This window comes from Lactuca serriola, chromosome 6 (assembly GCF_051521515.1).
Source record: "Lactuca serriola cultivar US96UC23 chromosome 6, Lser_US96UC23_V15, whole genome shotgun sequence".
Classification (NCBI taxonomy): domain Eukaryota; kingdom Viridiplantae; phylum Streptophyta; class Magnoliopsida; order Asterales; family Asteraceae; genus Lactuca; species Lactuca serriola.
The window spans coordinates 159,831,832-159,838,944 of record NC_136413.1 but is presented as its reverse complement, the minus strand read 5'-3'; the positions used below and the strand labels follow the sequence as shown (position 1 = coordinate 159,838,944).

The 7,113-nt window shown below is 39.4% G+C and overlaps 1 non-coding gene across 1 annotated transcript; it reads right to left on the bottom strand.

Moving 5' to 3' along the window:
• Positions 1-515: 515 nt before the first annotated feature.
• On the bottom strand, positions 516-622 carry LOC145060823 (small nucleolar RNA R71). The gene has a single exon (XR_013687006.1). It is a non-coding gene; the product is annotated as a small nucleolar RNA R71 (small nucleolar RNA).
• Between the last annotated feature and the right edge of the window lie 6,491 nt (positions 623-7,113).

Below are 7,113 nucleotides of genomic sequence, written 5' to 3'. Positions count from 1 at the left end.
AATCAGGAGCATCCATTGCCTCTTTAACAATCGAAGACCCGATTAAAGAAGACACCGAGTACGAGACCGAGGAAGAAGAAGGACCTACATACGAGCATGAATCTGATTTTGAGGACGATTTAGCTATCACTATGGCTAATATCGATGAAGTCCCCATGGGGGAGTGGAAGAAGAGGATGCACGATGACACTGGTCCGGGACTTGTGCAGCCCGCAATTCCTGCAACTGCTACTTTTGAGCTCAAGGGTCATATCCTAGCTTTACTTAAAGAAATCTCTTTCACTGGCAAAGATCACGAAGACGCCTACAAGCACTTGGATGAAGTTAATGATGTAGCTGATTATCTCAATGTTCCCAACGTGCCTCGGGAAACTCAGCTACTTCGCATGCTTCCGGTTACTTTGAAGGGTGCTGCAAAGGATTGGCTCAAGTCACTTCCCCTCGGATCCATTACCACATGGGCCCAACTGAAAGAATAGTTCATTGATCAATTCTGCCCACCATCCAAGATATCCAAGCTCAAGAAAGCCATAGCTAATTTTGAATAACAAGCTGGAGAGTCACTATATGAAGCTTGGGAGAGGTACAAGAGCTTGCTAAGGAATTTCCCACATCACGACCTCAATAGTCAGCAAGTCTCCATCTTTTATGATGGAGTAAATTTTACAACAAGGCAACTACTTTACTCGCAAGGTCCACTTACGAAGAAGGCACCTCAGTGATAAAGCAGCTAATTGAAGAATTCTCTAAGCATTCTAGAGAATACCATAATCCAAGAAATTATGAAACAAGGAGGTCCGCCTATGCAGCTTCAGAAGACTTATCAACAGTGATGGCCATGTTGAAAAAGATGGATAGGAGGATGGACAAAATGGACCAAACGATACATGCTATACGGGTGGGGTGTGAAAACTGCAATGGGCCTCATCTTACTAGAGACTGCGACTTAGATGAAAATGGCAACAAGAAAGTGGAAGTATGTTACTCATGTGGGGACCGATATGATGAAGATTGGCGAAAACCAAAGAAAGAGTGGCTCCCTTATGAAGAGTACAAGAAGACTAAGGAGGAGAAGTACAGGCAGAAAGGAAGAGGTTTTTACCAAAAGGAGGAGCCGACACAAGAAAGAAAACCAAGTTTTGGAAGAAATGCTTACCAAATTTGTAGCTGCTTCAGAAAAGAGACATAGTGATCATGATGCTGCAATTCAAGAAACAAGAACCATGCTTAGAAACCAGCAAGCATCTATCCACAACATAGAAACGCAGCTGGGGCAACTTGCTCAACAAATCAACCAAAGATCACCGGACGAACTTCCGAGTAAAACCGAAAATAACCCACGAGGCGCGCACATAAACATAGTCACAACAAGAAGTGGGAAGATAATCACTCCTCTGGCCCCCTATTCAGAATGAAGCACCCAAGGAATTGCAGAAGGAGGATGCAGAAACTCAAGACCAAAATCAAAATCTTCATGGAACAGAGCCTACTCGCCGAGTCCAGAATACGGACTCGACGAGTCCACAGCCAAATTTGAAGAATCAGATTCCTGAAAAGCCCTTACAGCCTCTATTGCCATAACCAGCCCGAGCTAAGAGAGAAAAGCAGGAAGAGGAGTACCAGAAGTTTCTAGATCATATTAAAGCTCTTCAAATCAACATACCCTTCATCGAAGTTGTCGCACAAATGCCAAAGTATGCAAAATTCTTTAAGGAACTTTTCATGAATAGAAGAAAGATGGAGGAAGTGAAAAAGGTAGTTCTTAATGAGAACTGCTCAGCGTCCATGCTAAATAAGCTACCAAAGAAGAAGGGTGACCCGGGGAGCTTGACTTTGCCTTGCCAATTTGGTAACTTGGCTACCATTCATGCTTTGGCCGATTCGGGAGCAAGTGTGAACCTCATGCCATATTCATTCTTCAAGAAGCTGGATCTCCTGGAACTGTCACACCCTAAAACCGGAACGGCGGAAACGTTCTGGGGTGGATGACGTCATGTCAAGTATCACAACATATGCAGTATAGTAATCAAAGTACAACAACCATTGCATTAATAGTAATAGTTTTACATTTCATAGAGACATTAAAGTAATACAAGTAATAATATAGGTGCAACTTGGTACTAAATTGTCTTCACCAAAAGCTCCTGGGATGTACATGTCTATTGCTGACCTGAGAATACAAGTTATTTTGAAAGCGAGTATCAGCATTTGTATAAATGCTGGTGAGTTCATAAGTATTTAGTGTCATTTGTGTAAGTAAGCATTTTATCCAAAATAACTTAATAAAAGTAGTAGTTTAGAATCAACGGTGTGCTAGAGTCCTTTCCAGAAAATCCTATATTTTCTAAATAAAAGCAGTCTTCTACCAAAACTCGACAGTGTTATGTTTTAAAAAGAAATTACCTGAAATATTATCATTACCAAAATACGGTATTTGACTTTAAAGAAAGTAGGAGAATATCACTAGTAAAAGTACTAAGGGAAAATAACATATGCCTCAGCAGAAAATACTGCTGACTAAGGCAAAGAAATCATAGACTCCAGGAGAGTATCGACTGAATGATACGCCTGGCTTAGTCTAACAAAAGGAAACACAGACCCCAGACGGTGTCACATGTACGATACGGCTAGCAAGGTCTAAAAGAAACACAGACCCCAGACAGTATCAAATGAAAGATACAACTAGCAAGGTCTAAAACAAACACAGACCCCATACAACATCAAATGAAAGATACAGCTAGCAAGGTCTAAAACAAGGAATGATCCTAAAAGTGTTGTCTCATAAATACAGTGTTAATTCTCGTTACCTTAAGGCCATGAATTATAAGGTAAACATGGAGATACTCGTAACCATACTGATCGACACTAGAGTACTTGACGCCCTGCAAGCGCCGGAATAAATATGACATTTGTCACCCCTTGGCTTGGTAGGCCGTGGACTGTAGCTAGTAGTCATGGTGTGGGAGTATCAGTCCCGTATAGATATATACACACAATGCCCGATCTCCCTATAGGAGACTCTGGTTACCAACTCGACGACGGGGAGATCCGTGTCTTGAAGATGCATCTCGAATAGTGAATTCTGATGTAAGTGCTGGACTAACGGGAGAGACTCACAACTGAACTGATCGATGTAAACCTTCATGTCTATACATGTATACATGATATATAATTAATGTTTAAACGACCTTCGGACGGATATCCGATACCCACCAAACCACATCCCAACGAGGAAAAGAAAATAGGGCGAACTAGCCTTCCTAAGTCCTTTAAACATCATTTATATAACTATATAGGTACATGCATGCATTTAACGAGGTAAAATCATTTAACTAAGTAGAAGCGTTTAACGAAGTAGAAGCGTTAACAAAGTAGAATCGTTTCACGAAGTAGAAGCATTATCAAAGTAAAAGCGTTTCACGAAGTAGAAGCGTTAACAAGGTAGAAGCGTTTCACGAAGTAGAAGCGTTTCACGAAGTAGAAGCGTTAACAAAGTAGAAGCGTTTCACGAAGTAAAAGCGTTAACAAGGTAGAAGCGTTTCACGAAGTAGAAACGTTAACAAGGTAGAAGCGTTTAACTAAGTAGAAGCCTTTAACGAAGTAGAGTCATAACGAAGTAGTAGTATCTAACGAAGTAGAAGTATAAAAACATGGAAGAAAACATTGATGAAAAGTTTGAAAACCTTTAGAAACCCTTGAAAATATTTCATAAACAAGTTTTGATTATAACTTTGATAAAACAATATAAGTAAAAAAAACCTTTGTTTAAAATACTGCTATAACTGAATTTGAAGTAAAACATACAACGCGAGAGACAGTTTGCGAAAAGATTTGAACAAGTAAAGACGTTTTGGAAAACCATTTACAGTATCATACTTGCTAAAACAGTTGACAGTGTAATAAATCCTTATGCATGCGGGTTATCAATCACATGTGATTGATATGATAGCTGGCATGTTTTAACTTGTATTCCCCCCCCATAAAAGCATGTAAAACATTTAAAATGTTAATTCAGGGGTATGAACTCACCTGTTGTAAGCGGATCAAACGAAAGTGTCAGTGTCAAGTAAAGACTTGAACACACTTAGTGACCTATTAACATATGATGACATATGTTTACATACTATTAGTAAATATAATACTAATTAAACATGTATACGCATCCTAAAATGCGGACAACACTTTGGTCAAGTGCTAGGAGTGTCCCGGGTAATATCTAAGGGTGTGTATGGCCTGGTTAGGGAGTTTACTCTTCAAGAGTAAACTATTTATAGAGTTTACGGCCTTAATACCATATCCCCATGAGTTTACGGCCGTAAACTTATGGATGTTGTGTTCTTTGATGCATTAAGGTCTTATAACACTTGTGGAATTAGGCTAGGTTCAATTCTAGGGCTTTTGAAGGGTTTAAGGCCTCAAAATGGACCATTTGAGGAGTTTAGGGTCCATTGACACCCCTTGAGGAGTTTACGACCGTAAACACATGAGTTTACGGTCGTAAACTCATGTTTGGCCATTTCTTTTTGATGGGTTTTAGCCATATGAACAATCCTATGTGCACATACAAAACCTAATGCTTGGATCTAGGTTTCTCTACTTGAACATGCATTGAATCCAAGACTTTTAACGCCAATTCTAGTATAATAACAAGAGAAAACAGATCTTGAAGATTACCTTAAGTTGCTTGCTTGAATCTTCTTGTCCTTGGAGCTTAGAGTCACAATTGTCACTCCTCTATTGGCTTACAAACACCAACTAGCAAGAGGTTGATCGGAGAGAGAGGGGGGGAGCTAGAAATCGGCTAGGGTTCTTCCAAAGGCAAGAGTGCCGATTTCCTTGACCCCTTGGGTCTATTTATACTAGTTAGGCTCCTAGGGTTTCACCCTTAAACCCTAATTGGATAACTTAGGCCCTAAACAATCCAATACCCTAATGATAAGCCTTGGACGATTTCAAGGTCTATCCAAAGCCTTAAAACCGTCCCCCCTTATCCTTAAGGAATTATAGCCCAAAGTACAACTATCATTAAATTGACAGTTTATGCCCTTCTATTTAATTAATCTCCTTAAGTCACCAAATTAATTACTAATTAATTTATGACTTATATTTATCAAATAATAATATTATTATTCCTTATATTATTCTCATAATATATTAATAATATTTCTTCTCTCATAATAAATCATCCTGTCAAGTTGCTATGGTGAAGGCAACCCAAAAGGACCATGCACAACTGGGTCAAATACTTGCCTAATATAGTTGTAGCCTTAGACACTATTCCAACAGTCTCCCACTTGGATAAGTCTAGTAACTATATATACAAGTATAATCTGATTAGCAATCGTAGCTCTCAAAGACGCTGTCAAACTCTGATCTTATCAATCTTGTCCTTTAGATAAGGGATCGTACAGTCCTCTGTTTAGATATCATGCTGAGAATTCTATGGAACCAATTTGTCTCGCAATTGGTTTCTCGATCTCAGATTTATTTGACATAGAACTTAATCGAACACATCAATTCAGTTCTGACCGGGCCCTGCACATAAGTCAAACCAAATCATTGAGTGGCCGAGATATCGCTTTTACCCTCTTAGGATAAAAGTAACAGATAAACTTCGACTTATATGCATTTACTTATTCATTAATCAACTATACACAACAATGCGTTTTATAACATCAATTTACTGATGCGGTTTCGCATTATCAATGTACAACCAATTAACAAATAACAAACCATATATCTTGGTTTTAAGACCATATGATATTATCGTCTTGCGATCACCCTTTTATCACATTCCATAAGGTGATTCCAGCAAGCGCGGGTTTGTTCCAATGCTCAAAACTAGTTCATAAGCACTCATGAACGTTGCAGCAAACTTTTTCTATGTCTAATACCATTTAGACAATCTACACACCAATTCATGACAATCTTCATTCATACCTACTTCCAACATATGAACGATTGTGGACAATTCGAATAATTCGATTATTGTTAATAAACTCAATTATTCTGGAAGTCAAAACATGCAAAGTGAAACAATAGTTAAACAATTAACATAAGACAATAACATTACTCATAAATAATACTCTTTTATTTAATCATCAAATGTTAATTACATTTATCTATTACACGTTTCTAATACTATCTAATCTATACTAATATCATCCTTCAGCCCAATACTCCTAGCATGCTGCAAGTGCTTAACCCTGCTCAGTCCCTTCGTAAGCGGATCTGCTGGGTTATCTTCTGATGATATCCTCTTCACCACGAGTTGTCCTTCTTCTACACGATGTCTAATAAAGTGATATTTTCTGTCGATATGTCGAGATCTACCATGATCCCTCGGTTCCTTGGTCAAGGCAACCGCTCCTTCATTATCACAGAAAATCTCCATGGGCTCCTTTATGGCAGGTACAACTCCAAGATCACCGATGAAGTTCTTCAACCATATTGCCTCCTTCAACGCTTCGCTCGCAGCAATGTACTCTGATTCGCACGTTGAATCAGCTACGGTTTCCTACTTGGAACTTTTCCAAGTTACTGCTCCTCCATTCAGGGTAAAGACCCAGCCTGACTGTGAACGGTAGTTGTCCCTGTCGGTTTGAAAGCTGGCGTCACTATACCCTCGCACCTTCAAGTCATCACTCCCTCCGAAGACAAAGAACCATTCCTTCGTCCTCCGAAGGTACTTAAGGATATTCTTGACCGCAATCCAATGGGCTCTGCCAGGGTTCCCTTGATATCTACTAACCATGCTCAAAGCAAAGGATACATCAGGGTGAGTAAAAGTCATAGCATACATGATTGAGCCAACTGCGGAAGTGTATGGAACTCGGCTCATTTCTGCTATTTCAGCTTCGGTACTCAGACTTTGAGTCTTACTCAACTTGGCATTACTTTGTATCGACAATTCTCCCTTCTTCGAGTTTTCCATACTAAAACGTTTTAGTACTTTATCTAAGTAAGTGTTCTGACTAAGTCCTATTAGTCTCTTACTTCGTTCTCTCACTATCCTTATTCCCAGAATATAGGAAGCCTCTCCGAGGTCCTTCATAGCGAAGCACTTCCCAAGCCAGGACTTAACTTCCTGCAGTGTCGGGACGTCGTTTCCTA